This window comes from Anolis carolinensis, chromosome 2 (genome assembly GCF_035594765.1).
Source record: "Anolis carolinensis isolate JA03-04 chromosome 2, rAnoCar3.1.pri, whole genome shotgun sequence".
Lineage (NCBI taxonomy): Eukaryota > Metazoa > Chordata > Lepidosauria > Squamata > Dactyloidae > Anolis > Anolis carolinensis.
In genome coordinates, this window is record NC_085842.1 from 108,961,868 (window position 1) to 108,979,892 (window position 18,025).

Sequence of the window (18,025 nt, forward strand, 5' to 3'; positions counted from 1 at the left end):
TCTGGATTATCCAACGCATTTTGGTAGTCAATGCTTTCAATACATCATGATATTTTGGTGCTAAATTCGTAAATACAGTAATTACTACATAGCATTACTGCATACTGAACTACTTTTTCTGTCAAATTTGTTGTATAACATGATGTTTTTGGTGCTTAATTTGTAAAATCATAAACTAATTTGATATTTAATAGGCTTTTCCTTAATGCCTCCTTATTATCCAACATATTCGCTTATCCAACATTCTGCTGGCCCGTTTATGTTGGATAAGTAAGACTCTACTGTATTTAAAAACACCAAGTTAAAAGCTTGACATGATACCAGAAGCTGGCCACTTGGAGTGCCTCTGGTGTTGCTCTAAGAAGGTCCTCCATTGTGCATGTGGCAGGGCTCAGGCTGCATTGTCCTAGGTGGTCTCTGGTTTGCTCTTCTCCGCCCACTCATGTTGTGGACTCCACTTTGTGGCCCCATTTCTTAAGGTTGGCTCTTCATTGCATGATGCCAGAGCGCAGCCTGTTCAGCGCCTTCCAATCTTCTGTGTGCACAGGTTAAAAAGGTAAAGGTTTCCCCTGACGTTAAGTCCAGTCATATCCGACTCTGGGGGTTGGTGCTCATGTCCATTTCTAAGCCGAAGAGTCAGCATTGTCCGTAGACACCTCCAAGGTCATGTGGCCGGTATGACTGCATGGAGCGCTGTTACCTTCCTGCCGGAGCGGTACCTATTGATCTACTCACATTGGCATGTTTTCGAACTGCTAGGTTGGCAGAAGCTGGAGCTAACAGTGGTCGCTTACGCTGCTCCCGGGGTTTGAACCTGGGACCTTTCGGTCTGCAAGTTCAGCAGCTCAGTGCTTTAACACACTTCGCCACTGGGTCTCCTGTGTGCACAGGAGGGAGTATCTAATTCAGTATCAGCCACGGCTTGAGGTTCCGGGTTTTAGTCTGCCACTTCTGGACTCTCGCTTGCCGAGGTGTTCCTGCGAGTATCTCTGTAGATCTCAGAAAACTATTTCTTGATGGCGTGCTGTGTGATATCCGAACGGGATGGGCTGGAAATGTCACTGCCTTTGTTCTTTCATTATTGGATGCTACTTCTCGGCGGATGTCAGGTGGTGCAATACTAACTAAACAGTATTATTTCTCCAGCCCCTCCATAGCACTGAGCTATGGCAATGAAAAGGGTGCTAAACTGCATTCATTCTACAGTGCAGATTGACTGGGACTTGGGACATCTAGTTCTAACCCATACTAAATTTTTGTGCCTTTTTTCTAGGCAGCATCTATGTTGCAGAATGAATGCAGTTGGACACAACTTTAAACACCATGGCTCAATGCTATGAAATCCTGGGAGGTGTCGTTTTGCAAAGTTGTAAGCCCTCTCTGCCAAAGAATGCTGGTGCCATGGCAGTTGAAGCGGTCTCAAGCTGTATTAATTCAACAGTGTACAGCCATCTTTAGCCTGCTCCTTCCCACAGAGTTGTTGCAGGAAGAAGTGAGAAGTGTGCTATCTGCTGCTTAGAGTAAAAGTGTAGCATTCAAGGAAAAGTGTGTGAGAGTGCATTTAATTAATATTAAATACACAGGTGCACACACTGCCCAATCTGCATACATGCATATATACATGCCCAATCTGCATACATGCATAATCTGCATACATGCATATTTCTTGCAATGGCCAAGAAATAACAGGTGCTGCAGAGCACATTTCAGAAGGACCTCGCAGAATCACCTCTGCGATTTCCTTGCCTAAGAAAATCCTATAAAGGAATAATGGGTTGCTGTGAGTTTTCTGGCCTGTATGGCCATGTTCAAGAAGCATTCTCTCCGGATGTTTCGTCTACATCTATGGCAGGCATCTCCAGAGGTTGTGAGGCCTGTTGGAAACTAGGTCAGTGAGGTTTACATCTGTGAAAGTGTGAATGTTGCAATTAATCACCTTGATTCAAGGCCTGGCTGATTCCTCCCTGGGGGAAACCTTTGCTGGGAGGTGTTAGCTGGCCCTGATTGTTTCATGTCTGGAATCCCCCTGTTTTCAGAGTGTTGTTCTTTATTTATTGACCTGATTTTAGAGTTTTTTAAATACTGGTAACCAGATTTTGTTTATTTTCATGGGTCAACCAAACCTAGCACCCCAACTTGAATCAAGGGACATGAAAGGCACTGCAGACTAAACCGGAGAAGTCAGCCATAGCAGAGCACTTGATGAACCAACCTGGACACAGAATATTATTTGAGAACACAGAAATGCTGGACCACTCTGACAACCACCATGTCAGACTACACAGAGAAGCCACTGAAATCCACAAACATGTGGACAATTTCAACAGAAAGGAGGAAACAATGAATATGAACAAAATCTGGATACCAGTAATAAAAAATTCTAAAACCAGGACAGTAAATAAAGAAAACACTCTGAAAACAGGGGAATTCCAGATATGAAACAATCAGTGCCAGCTAATACAAAGGATTCCCCCAGGCAGGAAGCAGCCAAGCTTTGAAGCTACAAGTCTATTCAATGCTAATCAAGGTGATTAATTCCAACATTCACACTTGCCTCCAACAGACAAGAGTTCTTTCTCCCACCCTTGAACATTCCACAGATATATAAACGCTACATGCCTAGTTTCCAACAGACCTCACAACCTCTGAGGATGCCTGCCATAGATGTAGGTGAAACGTTAGGAGAGCATGCTTCTGGAACATGGCCATACAGCCCGGAAAATGCTCAACAACCCAGTGATTCCAGCCATGAAAGCCTTCATCAACACATCAAATAATAGGTTGCCATACAGTAAGTTGACTTGAAGGCATATGCATTCAGCCCTCCATATCCACAATTTGAAAATCCACAATTTTCCCCAAAAGTAAATTTTTTATGCCATGATATGTAATGGGACTTGAGCATCCACAGATTTTGCCATCCATGGAGGTCCTGGAACCAAACTCCAGAAGAGCCCACTGTATACACGCACACACGCATTAGGACAAATGGGGTTAGGAGCGCACTGTAAATTCTTGCAGCTCTGAAATAGCCCTTGAAATCTGCTCATGTCAGTCCACCATGCACAGGAAAAAGAAATAGTACAGAACTCAGCAGTGATTACTTCTGGCATTTCCTGAGGATAGCTTTCTGCAATCTTCCTGTATGTATCTTTTAGGACACAAACATGGAAACAATATTTCCCATATCTTAGTTCAGATGTAAACCAAAATAAGACTTTGAAAAGCAGTCATGAAGGAACTTGATGAGGTCCTTAAGTCTAAAGACATACATATAAATCCCAAAGTCAGAATCATCCAGGCCATAGTAAGCCCAATTATGAGGGTTGAATGAAAAGTAATGCCTCCACCTTCATAACTCCTCAACAGATGGCAGTACTGGTATGCGGCAGGTACTGGCTCGTTCAGTAGACTCTACAGTTCCATTTGGTGGGAAGCCTTAGTATTGAACGGTTGTGTTGTTAAAGTGCAAAGTATAGAACCTTGCACAGACGGTCAGTCAATGTGATTTAAGCAATGTGCAGTCATTGAATTTTTGACAACAGAAAGTGTCACTCCAAAGGAGATTCATCAGAGAATGCAAGCTGTTTAGGGTGATTGTGTTGATGTGAGTACTGTGTGTCATTCAGCGAGTATGTTTAAAGATGTTGAGGTGGTAACATCTGACTTGTGTGACAAACAAAGAGTTGGACATCCTGTGACAGCAACCACCGAGTTTCACAAGCAAAAGGTTGACAGATTGATTCAGGACAACCGTCGTATCGCCCAGAGAGAAATTTCAAGCATAATCGGCATTTCACAAGAACGTGTGGGTCACATTATTGCTTTGCTTGGCTGTCGGAAGATCTGTGTACGATGGGTACTGTGAGACGCTGATTGCAGAAACAGAGTGTTGACTTCTTCTGTGACGGCTTCAGAAAACATGTTCATCATTGGCAGAAATGTATCCAATTGTCTGAGTTGAGTTGGAAGAGACCTCATGGGCCATCCAGCCCAACCCCCTGCAAGAAGCAGGAAAATCTCATTCAAAACACCCCCGACAGATGGCCATCCAGTCTCTGCTTAAAAGCCTCTAAAGAAGGAGCCTCCACCACAGTCCAGGGCAGAGAGTTCCACTGCCAAACAGCTCTCACAGTGAGAAAGTTAAAGAGCACATTCTAAGGATTATTTCTGCATTTGATTTATTAAAATATCAAGTAACGAAGGTGGAGGCATTACTTTTCATTTAACTCTCGTTCTATGCATGTGCATAAAAGTTGAGAACGTTAATGGGGAAAATTGACTGATTTGAAATGCGGTGCTGGGGGAAGATGTATGGATACAATGGACTACCCAGAAGACAAGTGAATGGGTCTTGGAGCAAATCAAGCCTGAACAGGAAGTGAACTTTACTAAATTGAGGCTGCTATACTTTGGGCATAAGACAACATGACTCATAGAAAAGACAATAATCTTTAGTAAAGTCAAAAATAGTAGGAAAAGTGAGAAACGGCAGGACAAGTAGATTGATTCAATCATGGAAGCCATGATCCTGAGCATAGAGTTGTTGATGACAGATTTGGAAGTCTCTTATGCATAGGATCTCTGCAAGTCAAAGCTGACTAGACAACTAATAACACCAACACCTTTGGGACAGTGCTTCTCATGGTACCTGAGGTGGGGGAACAGTAGGGTTCCCCCCCCCCCTTATGTGCCAGGAACTGGCACCGTAATTGCATCCATTAGCTTCAACTGTTTCTTGCTTTCCTGAAAACTCTCCATGGCCGATGGTTTGTACACTGGCACTGGTCCATAGACCACGCCTTTAACCAGCACTGCTTTAGGTGACAGCAGCAAACAGCACAAGAAGCACAGGGGATGCTCTTCTAGAAATTTGCCACATGGCAAGGCTGTAACATATATATTGGACCTTTTAATGCCTTGGATGATTGTTTAACATTTTAATATTTTAATTATGTCTATTTTAAATCATGACTTGTTAATTTGTTTTAAATGCATACTTTGATGTCTTAACTATTGATTTTATGATATTATATGATTGTATTGTGATTGCCCCCATGTGAGTCTCTTCGAGTCCCTGTTGGGGAGATGGAGGCGGCATACAAAAATAAAATTATATTATTATTATTTTATTATGACACAGCAAACAAGATAGATATGCTGGATTTCATATCACAAAATCACAAGTCGAACATTTCCCAAGTGTCTAGGACTGTGTGATGTATTTTCAGATGATGCGCGCAGATCCCAGCAGGATGGCCTTTTGCAGATGGCAGATCGTAATTTTGTCATTTTTATTATTATATTTATATAATAATAAAATATTATTATTTTATATAATAAAATAATAATATTTTATTTTTATTATTATTATTATTATAACAGTTAATCATGTGAACCTTAACACTATGATAGCAACTTGATACAGTAGAGTCTCACTTATCAAAGCCTCACTTATCCAAGTTTCTGCATTATCCAAGCCATTTTTGTAATCAATGTTTTCAATATATCGTGATATTTTGGTGCTAAATTCGTAAATACAGTAATTACAACATAACATTACTGCGTATTGAACTGCTTTTTCTGTCAAATTTGTTATAAAACATGATGTTTTGGTGCTTAATTTGTAAAATCATAACCTAATTTGATGTTTAATAGGCGTTTCCTTAATCCCTTCTTATTATCCAAGATATTCGCTTATCCAAGCTTCTGCCGGCCCGTTTAGCTTGCATAAGTGAGACTCTACTGTATCATGACTGGGTTATTTATTTATTTACCATATATGTACCTCGAGCTTCTCACCCTGGGAATGAGAACAGGCACAATTCGATGCCATACACACATATATTAAAATAAGTTACAATTAAAACCACACAATTCAAATTAAAGGCATACCATTCTGCTTTTTTGTGTGTTTCTGAGGGACTTGAGAGCTGGGTGTGACTATTATCTCAGAGACAGGGAATCCTTGGTTACAATCTCATCACAAGTCAAGGCTAAGTTGCCACTGCCACAGCCACTCTGCACCTGCTCTGAGTAGGAGAGCACGTGCTTTCCCTTCCAAAGGCGCCAGTGCATTTCCAGGAATCTCAAGGTTGGGCTGGTAACGCTTCCTGTCTCATTCCTTGGAAAGCTACTCCCATTCAGAAGAGACAATCTTAAGGGGTTTCTGCACTGCATACTTATATCAGTGTGATAACTTATTGTCATGGCTCTCTTCACAATTGTGCACTTTGTTGGGATACTTGAAAGGTATCATGGTACTCTGAGAGGGAAGGAACTGAAGATGAAATAACTTTGAACCTGTAGTGTTAATAGAAACATGGTATTTTGGGAACCTGGGGGGGGGAGGGAATCTACAAGCCATATAATGCAGTTTGGAAGTGCATTATATGGTCAGTGTCGACCCATATAATGCAGTTTAACTGGCTGCAATTGCATTATATGGGTCTACTACACTGATCATATAATGCACTTCCAAACTGCATTATATGGTTGTGTAGATCCAGCCTGTGTCTCAGATGCACAGACAGCAAATCTCACCAAATTCCAGGATTCCATTAGATTGGACCAAAAGTGCTATAAAACATCTATGGCGGCTTTAACTATATAGTTATTCTGAAAGTGAACACAATATGCTTTCATCATTACTGGCATGTTGATTGTCATTAGATACGATATATGTAAATGATGAAATAGTTCATGTTTTGTTCCTTAATTTCTATATGGTCTGTGCTTCTGGAAACATTTTGCCCTGTAGAGTTCTGGGCCAGATTAGAAATCCTTCAGTGCAATGTGGCAAAATGGAGCAGGCATTGCGCCTCAAATGGGGGCTTTGGGCCTAGACTGTATTATCATCACATTTTATGTTAGTGGCCTCTTACTTATGAGGTCAAAGACTCAGCTCATGATGAAATTGAGATTGTATCCAGAGGCACAAGACCTTGCCAGGGGAACAACAGCAAGACCAGGATTTTCTGGGTCTGTTATCAGGACTCCAGTTCAGTTTGACACTCCTGCTCTCCAGTTGTTGTCATCTTCAAATTTCGCTGTAAGTTCTGTAGACTTCAGAATGCATCACTGTGGCTAAATCTACATTTTCTCTTTGATAACTCAACTTATAGCCTCAAATCTTTCACATATTTGGTTTTCTCCAAGTGGGAGTGGTTGAGGTATGAACAATTCTGAGTGGTGACTCTGTGGGTATGCCACAGCACTTCACGTCTTTTTAAGCCATCCCTTTTTATGCCATTTCTGCATCCTACCCTTTGCCTTTCCCATGGAATGACATCAAAAGAGACAAAGGAAGGGGGAAGAACTACCTTTTCCCAAAATAAGAATAAATAATAATAAACTTTATTTACAGGCCACCCTGTCTCCCTGGGGGGACTCAAGGTGACTTGCAGGCAAAAACAAAAAGGAAAAATTCTATGCCTTGGTAATAAACAGCACATAAATCAAACAGTGAAAGGTAAACATCAATATAGACTCATAAATTACTAGACAAGAAATAAAATTAATAATTAACAAGCATAATTATCTAAACAAACTCTCTATTAAAACTCACGCAGACAGACATGTATCTTTAGAAGTATTCAGGCAGTTTTAAATTACATTTAAAAAGCTTCTGGGGCAGAGAGAAATATTAAAGTTTGATAGTGCTGGGCATCACTTAAGAACACCATTACCCTGTTGCCTAGTTTTTGGGTGTCATCCCTTTACAGGGGACAGAAACCCTTCCCTTGTGTATGTGTAAGTGTGTTCCCCTAATCCACCATTGTTGTTGTTTTATTGTTAGATTTAAATGTGTGTGTGTGTGTGTGTGTGTGTGTATACAGTAGAGTCTCACTTATCCAACACTCACTTATCCAACGTTCTGGATTATCCAACGCATTTTTGTAGCCAATGTTTTCAATACATCATGATATTTTGGTGCTAAATTTGTAAATAGAGTAATTACTACATAGCATTACCGCGTGTTGAACTACTTTTTCTGTCAAATTTGTTGTATAACATGATGTTTTGGTGCTTAATTTGTAAAATCATAACCTAATTTGATGTTTAATAGGTTTTTCATTAATCCCTCCTTATCATCCAACATATTCGCTTATCCAACATTCAGCCGGCCCGTTTATGTTGGATAAGTGAGACTCTACTGTATATAGAAAACGCATAACATATTTAAAAGACTAGCATGTCAAGTATTATTCCTTGTATTGTATTGCTACCAAATTGGGGTTCTATCACTTTGAAATAAAAATGTTACAATTTTTTTTTAAAAGAACACCACTACCCTGCTATGTGTACTGCACCGTCAAAAAGTTATCTTAAGCTTCTTTTACACTGTCGTATAATCCAGTATTTGATCCCAGATTATCTGTTTGAATTGGATCGTATGGTAGTGTAGATTCAACGTTCGATTCCTACAAAGGATTCCTGGGATTCATAATTTGGTGAGATACTTGAAATTTTCTATTTGATAGTTCTAATGCTGCAATTCAAAAGAATGGAATAGATTTCTCTGGAAGAAAATTCATCATACATACCAAATTGCAAATGTCAGGTTTCCATAGGATGAAACAAAAACAGTTAAACTGGTATCAAACTACTAAAATGTGTGTCAAATGCTATAAATATGTTATCATTGTCCTCAGTAAAATGTACACACACAACTTTCTACAATCTGTAACCCAATTGTTGTAATGTATTCTTTCAACAAATAAATGGTTACAAAAGTACTGGGATAAAAAACGATGGGCTACACATCAGTCACAGCCCTGTTGTGATTCCCTTTTTACAGTATCATGTGTCCCAAGTGATAGAGAGTATGTGGGTGGAAGGAACCAAACAAACCTTCAGGTAGCTAATGAACTTATATAATACTTTTTACAATGTGGTTTTGGAAAGTAAACAGATTTCCCCTCACCTCCTGAAACCATATAGCACCTTTCAAAAACAGAACTTGAGAATATGAAGTTAGCATAACTATTGAATTTGCGGTCTAAAATCTGCACAGGAAGGAGGAACAATTCTAAATTCTATTGTGTAAAGAAGTATTTTTTATGAGATGTACCTCTGTGCTTCACATCTAATATGCAAGACTGGCCATTTTTGTTTCTAACGTACCTGGGATTGCTACCATATTTGTCCTCATTCTCTACAGTTGTTTATCTCTTTCCTGGAAGTTCACCATCAGCTGGCATCCAATGACCCACAGACTGGTACCAGTTAATAGATTACCATTTTGAGTATCACTAAGCTCTCCTTAGGGTCACCATAAATGGTTTGAAGGCACACAGCAAAAGGTGATTCAGCAAACTGCACCCAGCTCCAGCCAATGTGTATCTAGGAAACCAATGGCTATGCATGTCCCTCCCATCCCTCCACCCTGTGAGCTTCAAGCTGTTTGCATTTCTTATAAGTGGCCCTAATATCAGGAAGCTCTGCATTGGAGTTGGCTTGTTTTAATGTACTTTTCAACCACCCAATAAACAGAAACCTCTGGGTAATGAACAAATATATTGCAACCCTAAAATAGAATAAATAAACTGGGATTAAAGGTGCTACCCAATAAAACAAAGATAAAATTGACAGCATAAGGTACAATGTAACACACAAAACAGAAAACCCTCAGCAATATATCTCTCTCTCTCTCTCTCTCTCTCTCTCTCTCTCTCTCTCTCTCTCTCTCTCTCCCCTCCCTGGGTCTCCTTGAGGAGATAGGGTGGGGTATAAATAAAGTATTATTATTATTATTATTATTATTATTATTATTATTATTATTATTATTATTATTATTATTAAATGTGTGGGCTTTCAACTCCCATTCCCATCTTATGGCAACCCTAAGGCTAAAATACTCTACATGTACCAGACCCTGTCTGCTCTTGGAAGCTAAACAAGGTCAGCCCCGGTTGCCATTTGGATGGGATATTGCCAAAGACTACCAGGGGCTGTATGCTATATTTCATAGAAGGGAACTAAACTGGATAAAATTAATGGGGTTGACATAAATTAATGGGAGACTTGAAGGTGCACTCCAAGCCTATCACAAGGTTTTCTTGGAAGATTTACTGTTATCTTTATCATTGTTATCCCTTCAAGTTCTTTCTGACTTATGGTTACTTTACGGTGAACTCATTATGGGATTTACTTGGCAGAATATGTTCCCAGAGGAGCTACATTTTTCTTTGAGGTTGTAATTTGGCCAAGGTCATGCAGCTGGTTTTCATGGCTGAGCAAAAATTCAAACCCTGGTCTCTGGAGCTGTATAGTCCAAAACGCAAGCCACTACACATGCTGACGCTCATCTAGAATTTTATCTAAAATTAAATCTAGATGTACTTAAAACAGGCCATAGAAGCTTTGAAAGATTAAAGATAACAGAAGACAACACTAAGAAGAGATTTTCAGGGGCACCAAGGAAACCATGCTGGAGAGGGAATTGCAAGTGCCACCACTGAAAAGTTGCAGTTTTCATCCCATTTGGAAGGAAACCAGCTGGACGCCATGAAATGATGACCTTAGGATTCAGAAAGGCAGAAGATATAATAATTCAATTTTTTTCATGTCAGGGGCGACTTGAGAAACTGCAAGTCGCTTCTGGTGTGAGAGAATTGGCTGTCTGCTTCTGGTGTGAGAGAATTGGCTGTCTGCAAGGATGTTGCCCAGGGGATGCCCAGATGTTTTTGATGTTTTTACCATCCTTGTGAGAAGATGTCTCATGTCCCCACATGGAGGTGGAGCTGATAGAGGGAGCTCATCCATGCTCTCCCCGGGTTGATTTCATACAGACTTCTGATTCCACTTTTTTAAATGCCTTTTGGAGGAGCCCCCGTGGCCTAGTGGATTAAAGCCTTGCGACTTGAAGGTTGGGTTGCTGACCTGAAGGCTGCCAGGTTCGAATCCCACCCAGGGAGAGCGCAGATGAGCTCCCTCTATCAGCTCCAGCTCCATGCGGGGACATGAGAGAAGCCTCCCACAAGGATGGTAAAAACATCAAAACATCCGGGCGTCCCCTGGGCAACGTCCTTGCAGACGGCTAATTCTTTCACACCAGAAGCAACTCAGATTGCTTCTGACACTAAAAAAAAAAAAACGCCTTTTGGGATCTGATGATGTAATTCTGGTTTGATAATCTACTTTATGCCAATTTCTTAGTTATTTGGCAGAGGAGAGTTTAAGAGTTTAAACTGCGATTTTATAGACTGAAATCTCATGTACATTAAATGACCCTAAATCAGTAATGGAATAAAATACTTGTTTATTACATTTGCAGTTTTGGTTAAAAATTGTGTTTGTGATTCACCCTGAAAATGCATTTTAAATCTTGCAACATAGTATAAACAATCTCCCAAGTAAATATTTTCTGAAAAGAACACAAAGATACAAAAATTCACTTAAGTTTACATTTGTGTGCCAAACATTAAATTTCTGAACCCACGTTATTCTCATAACACCAGAGATGGGATGCATTTGAGAACTACAGTAGAGTCTCACTAATCCAAGCCTCGCTTATCCAAGCTTCTGGATAATCCAAGCCATTTTTGTAGTCAATGTTTTCAATATATTGCGATATTTTGGTGCTAAATTCGTAAATACAGTAATTACAACATAACATTACTACGTATTGAACTACTTTTTCTGTCAAATTTGTTGTATAACATGATGTTTGGATGCTTAATGTGTAAAATCATAACCTAATTTGATGTTTAATAGGCTTTTCCTTAATCCCTCCTTATTATCCAAGATATTCGCTTATCCAAGCTTCTGCCGGCCCGTTTAGCTTGGATAAGTGAGACTCTACTGTAGTAGGCAGAGATGTTGAAATCAGTCTCCTCCTGCAAAAATAAAATAGTATCCTTGGAAGTGTTTAAATATATTTCCTCCCTGTTAAACAAGAAGCTAGGCAATTGGAATGTAAATAGCCAGATACACTTTAAAGGAAAGATCTGAAGGGGCCTAAAGAGGTAGGAAAGCTTTCCTCCCTGCTCAGCAATTGTTCACTCTATACACTTGTAACACTATGATTCCACTTTAACCACAACAGTCCCAATGGAATCCTGAGATATGCAGCTTAGGGAAGGCTTTTAGAAGCCAGAGAGCTACTTTGGTGGCGCTGACTGAACTACGTATCCCAAGAGGCAGGTTCTGGGCCTCACTAAACTACAAACCCCAGACTTCTGCAGGAGGCAGAAAGCGGATTTAAAGTGGATTCACGCTCTAGTGTGATGAGGCTGAAAGTGGAATTATAACACTATGATTACATAGTATGAATAAGTCTGTGATACTACTGAAAGCAAAAACATTAGTATTGAAGGGCCTCCATGCAAAGTGAACTCCAGAGCTCTTCCTTGACCTTCCCTGTCATCCACCCAAATTTACCACCCAGATCAGAACAATCAACAATACCAGCAGTGAGGAGGAGATGAGCAGCAATTTTTCATAGTGCTTGTTGACCTTTAGAGAAAGAGTGGGAGTTAGTATTGCAATTTCTCTTTTACATTAATCCAAATACATGCTGCTGTTGTTGTTGTTGTTGTTGTTGTTGTTGTTGTTTGCTTTCAAATTGTTCCTGACTTATTGCAATCCTAAGGCTAACTCAGCTAGAATTTTCTTGGCAAGATTTCTTTCAATAGGTTTGCCTTCACCTCCTGCTGAAGCTGAGAGAGTGTGACTTGCCCAAGGTCATTCACTGTTTCCATGGCCCGGAGCAGGAATTCCAACCCTGGTCTCCAGAGTTTAGTCCAATAAACAAACACTACACCACTCTGGCTCCATCTTTGGACCCAAATCCAACTAGAGGAGACCCATTGAAGAAATGGGATTTACAAAAGAGAGAATTTCCCATTCAAAAATGGATTTGTTGCCTCTGTTTCAGATGGGACTAATAGGACCCATCTACACTGCCATATAAAATCCAGATTATCTGCTTTGAACTGGATTATATGAGTTTACACTGCCATATAATCCAGTTCAAAAGAGATAACCTGGATTTTACATGGCAGTATAGATGGAGCCTTAGTTGGATTTAGGCAATATATACATATACATATATATATATGGTAAAGGTAAAGGTTTCTCCCTAGCATTAAGTCTAGTCATGTCCAACTCTGGGGATTGGTGCTCATCTCTATTTCTAAGCTGAAGAGCCAGCGTTGTCCATAGACACCTCCAAGGTCACATGGCCAGCATGACTGCATGAAGTGCCATTACCTTCCTGCCAATGCAGTACCTATTGATCTACTCACATGCACATGTTTTTGAACTGCTAGGTTGGCAGAAGCTGGGGCTAACAGCGGGAGCTCACCCCACTTCCCAGATTCGAACTGCTGACTCTTCGGTCAGCATGTTCAGCAGCTCAGTAGTTTAACCTGATGCACCATCAGGGGCTCCATATAGACAGATAGATAGATAGATAGATAGATGCAAAAGACAGTGGCACGGTCTTGCAGGGGATCCCTCTAAACCAGAGCATTCAAAACATTTAATGTTGATGGCACACCTTTTAGAAATGCATCATTTCATGACTGTAATTTGGTTTTACTAGCAGACCAGGGGATAAACCAACCCCTTACAGTGGTTCCCAACCTCCAGGTGTTTTGAACTTCAGTTTCCACAGTTCCTAACAGTTTGTATGCTGGTTGGGATTTCTGGAAGTTCAAGTCCAAAACACCTGGGGGCCCAAAGGTTGGGAACCACTGCAAGATACAGACACATATACACATTGTATAAATAAAATGTATGGAGACAAAATATCTCATAGAAAACCTTCCATTTCTATTTTTAAAATATATTATTCATTCCTTATTTCAAATAGACTCAGAGGTTACGTTTGCCTAAACACTGCAGTGGACACACTAAGGCCCCTTCTACACTGTCATATAATCAAGTTCAAAGCAGATAATATGAATTTTATATGGCAGTGTAAACGGGGACTCACATGTCCCAACACAGAGTTTGGAAAGCTCTGTTCAGAACGCTAAACTTGAGTGGACAAACACACTCCATACCTTTACTATTTATCCTATGTTGCATTCATTAGGATGGAAGTTAAAGTGGCGTTGAATTGTGCAATGTAGATTCATTGCAGTATAATTATGCAATGTAGCCCTCAGCATGGCTTCTTCAGCCTTTTTTGGTCTTTCTGCAAAGGGAAGCCACGAAGCAAACTGTTTCCCTCAGTCAGTTAAGTGAGTCAAAGCATGACCCCGTGAGAAAGGAAGAGGAGAATGAGAGCAGGGGCAGGAAGAGGCAAAGCAGAAGCAACAAAGGTGGAGACATGTGGCTCTCAGCACTGACTTCCCTCTTTTACTATATCGGTAAATGTCCACACTGGTTATGGGGACTACATGGCACTGTTCTCCATTGAAACCTGAAGCCTTGCCTATAGATGACTCAACAAAAACTCAGCTAGCGGCTCCAGCAATGAGGAGGAAGGGAAAAGTATTATTTATACTTCTCCCTCCCTCCGCCTCCTTCAGCCCACAGTCAGCTTTAAAGCTGTTTCCATTTCTTATAAACGGCCCTGTTAGAAGGAAGCAATGAGGAAGGAGTGCTGCCTGGGAAAGGAATGATATGCACAACCTTTAAATTGTGCTCAGCTGGCACCAGATAAAACTGTTGACTTCTGGAGATACTTGGGTGAAGTAAATATATCATGGGAGGGGCTGATTATAATTTCCCAGAAACGTAGCTTCCTAAAAGTAATGTTTGATCCTTATAAGTTGACTAGCTGTGCCCGGCCACGCGTTGCTGTGGCGAAGTCTGGTGGTATGGGAAATAAAGTATTGAGGAATTGGTGGTAGTTAAGGTCAAGGGTAAAGGTTTTCCCCAGACATTAAGCCCAGTCGTGTCTGACTCTGGAGGTTGGTGCTCATCTCCTTTTCTAAGCCGAAGAGCCGGCGTTGTCCGTAGACTCCTCCAAGGTCATGTGGGATGACTACATGGAGCGGCGTTACCTTCCCGCCGGAGCAGTACCTATTGATGCACTCACATTTGTATGTTTTCGAACTTCTGGGTTGGCAGAAGCTGGGGCTAACAGTGGGGGCTCTCTCCGCTGCCCCAATTCAAACCTGTGGCCTTTCGGTCCAGAAGTTCAGCAGCTCAGCGCTTTACACGCTGCGCCACCAGGGGATATTATTTCCTAAAGGTTGTGAATATACAATATTTCTGATTGTTTTTTTTTGTTTGTTGGAGGCAAGTATGAATGCTGCAATTAGGAAAAATGATTAGGATGTAATGGCCTTGCAGCTTTAAAGCCTGGCTGTTTCCTCCCTGAGTGAATTTTTTGTTGGGAGGTGTTAGCTGGCCCTGATTGTTTCCTGTCTGGAATTCCCTTGTTTTCAGAGTGGTGTTGTTTGCGATATTTTATGTGCTTTTACTGTCTGTGGCCCTGAGAAAACAGAGGATTTTCCAGACTTTGATGATGGGAATACTTTGTTGGGAGGTGTTAGCTGGCCCTGATTGTTTCCTGTCTGGAATTCCCTTGTTTTCAGAGTGGTGTTGTTTGCGATATTTTATGTGCTTCTACTGTCTGTGGCCCTGAGAAAACAGGATTTGCCAGACTTTGATGATGGGAATACTTTGTTGGGAGGTGTTAGCTGGCCCCGATTGTTTCCTGTGTGGAATTCCCCTGTTTATTTACTGTCCTGGTTTTAGAGATTATATTGTTCTGCATTATTCTATCCCAGTAATTATTTCATATTAAAGAAGAATCTCACTTATCCAACATTCGCTTATACAATGTTCTGGATTATCCAACGCAGTCTGCCTTTTCATAATGTTTTTGTAGTCAGTGTTTTAAATTCATTGTGATATTTTAGTGGTAAATTTGTAAATACAGTACAGTAGAGTCTCACTTATCCAACATAAACGGGCCGGCAGAACGTTGGATAAGCGAATATGTTGGATAATGAGGAATTAAGGATAACCCTATTAAACATCAAATTAAGTTATGATTTTACAAATTAAGCACCAAAACATCATGTTAGACAACAAATTTGTCAGAAAAGTAGTTCAGTACACAGTAATGCTATATAGTAATTACTGTATTTATGAATTTAGCACCAAAATATCATGATATATTGAAAGCATTGACTACAAAAATGCGTTGGATAATCCAGAACGTTGGATAAGCGAGTGTTGGATAAGTGAGACTCTACTGTAAATACTACATAGCATTACTGCGCATGGAACTACTTTTTCTGTCAAATTTGTTGTATAATATGATGTTTTGGTGCTTAATTTGTATAACGATTACCTAAGTTGATGTTTAATTGGCTTTTCCTGAATCCCTTCTTATTATCCAACATATTCACTTATCCTGCCAGCCTGTTTACGTTGGATAAGTGAGACTCTACTGTATATTGATAATCTTAAATTATCTGCTTAGAACTGGATTATATGAGGCCCCTTCTTCACAGCTGTATAAAATGCACACTGAAGTGGATTATATGGCAGTGTGGAGTCAAGATAATCCAGTGCAAAGCAGATAATATAAGATTATAAATGGGTTATATAGCTGTGTTGAAGGGCCTTGAGTCTACACTGCCATATAATCCAGTGCAAATTAGATAATCTGTGGAAGAAGTCTAAGTGAGGCCTAAATCTGCCTGTCCCCTAACTGAAACCTGGCTGTCCCTTGATTGCTAGGCAACCAAGTGGGCAGAGATTAGCCCTCTAAACTGGCAGCAATTGGATAAAAAAATTATTGCTCTCCCTCTAATTAGGACTTTATTTTTCTTTTCTTTTTGTTGTATCAACCTTGAGGCGTGGATGATGGGTTGTGTTGTCAAATTTTGAGGTTGGGGGGCCTGTAGTTTTGTTGTTTTGTGAATTGCCGTGATACCATCACTCTTTTATATATATAGATTCTAAGCAGGGTTTTGTTGTTGCTGTTGTTGTTCTTGCTGTTTTTCAAAAGTGGAAAAACCAATTCCACTTGAGCAATTAATATTTTGAACAGGGAGAGTTTTAGGAGTGAGATTTCAGCCTGTAATTTGTCACAACAAACATCGGTGCTTAAATGCCTTGCCAAAGGCCTGGCTCTGGCAAACAGGCTTGCCAAGGAGGACAGTTCTTTCAGGTCATATCATAAGGAAACTTTTTTATGCCCTTAAAACAAGGTGAAGATACTTGTTTGCGTTTTTAGGATTGAATTCTTTTTTACCTAAACCCCTTATTAATTAATTGATTGATTGATTGATTACTACTCCACCTTTCTCTGAGTACAAGATTCAAGGTGGCTTACAAGCATTTCAAAAATAAAGAATAGTTAAAATAGCTTTTGTACAAAAATTTAAAAACAATCAAATACTGGAGCCAAGCTCCACTTTAGGCAACTGATATATTTACACTGTGCATAGTGGGTTAAACCGCGGAGCTAATGAATTTGCTGACCAAAAGGTCAGTGGTTTGAATCTGTGGCGTGCGGTGAGCTCCTGCTGTTAGCCCTAGCTTCTGCCAACCTAGCAGTTCAAAAACTTGCAAAGGTGAATAGATCAATAGGTACCACTTCAGCGGGAAGGTAATGGTGCTCCATGTAGCCATGCAGGACACACGACTTTGGAGGTGTCTACGGACAATGCCACCTCTTCAGCTTAGAAATGGAGATGAGTACCAACCTCCAGAGTCAGATACGACTAGGCTTCATGTCAGGGGAAAACCTTTACCTTAAAACAAATGCAGTTTGACATCCTGTTCACTGCTATGGCTCCTTGCAATGAAATTCTGGGACTTGTAGTCTCACATGATATTTAGCCCTCTGCCAAAGAGAACTATTCCTCATGAAAAACTACAGTTCCCCGAATTCTATAGCATTGAGTGATGGCAGTGTCAAACTGCATTAATTGTACAATGTAGATACAAACATAGGGTTTCATCCTGTAGTGATTACTAGCCAGCCTGATTTTCTTGGGAAAAAATTGTATTTCTTTAGATCAGTTACAATATGGACTTGGGCTTAAATATAGGACTATTGAAACTGCCCTGGCTCATTAGCGGGGTCTTTTCCCTGGCCAGATGG

At 40.3% G+C, this 18,025-nt stretch overlaps 1 long non-coding RNA gene across 1 annotated transcript in view; it reads left to right on the forward strand.

The window, feature by feature from the left end:
- Positions 1-18,025, forward strand: part of LOC134297111 (uncharacterized) — a 97,319-nt gene that overhangs the window by 75,851 nt on the left and 3,443 nt on the right. The window lies entirely within an intron of this gene.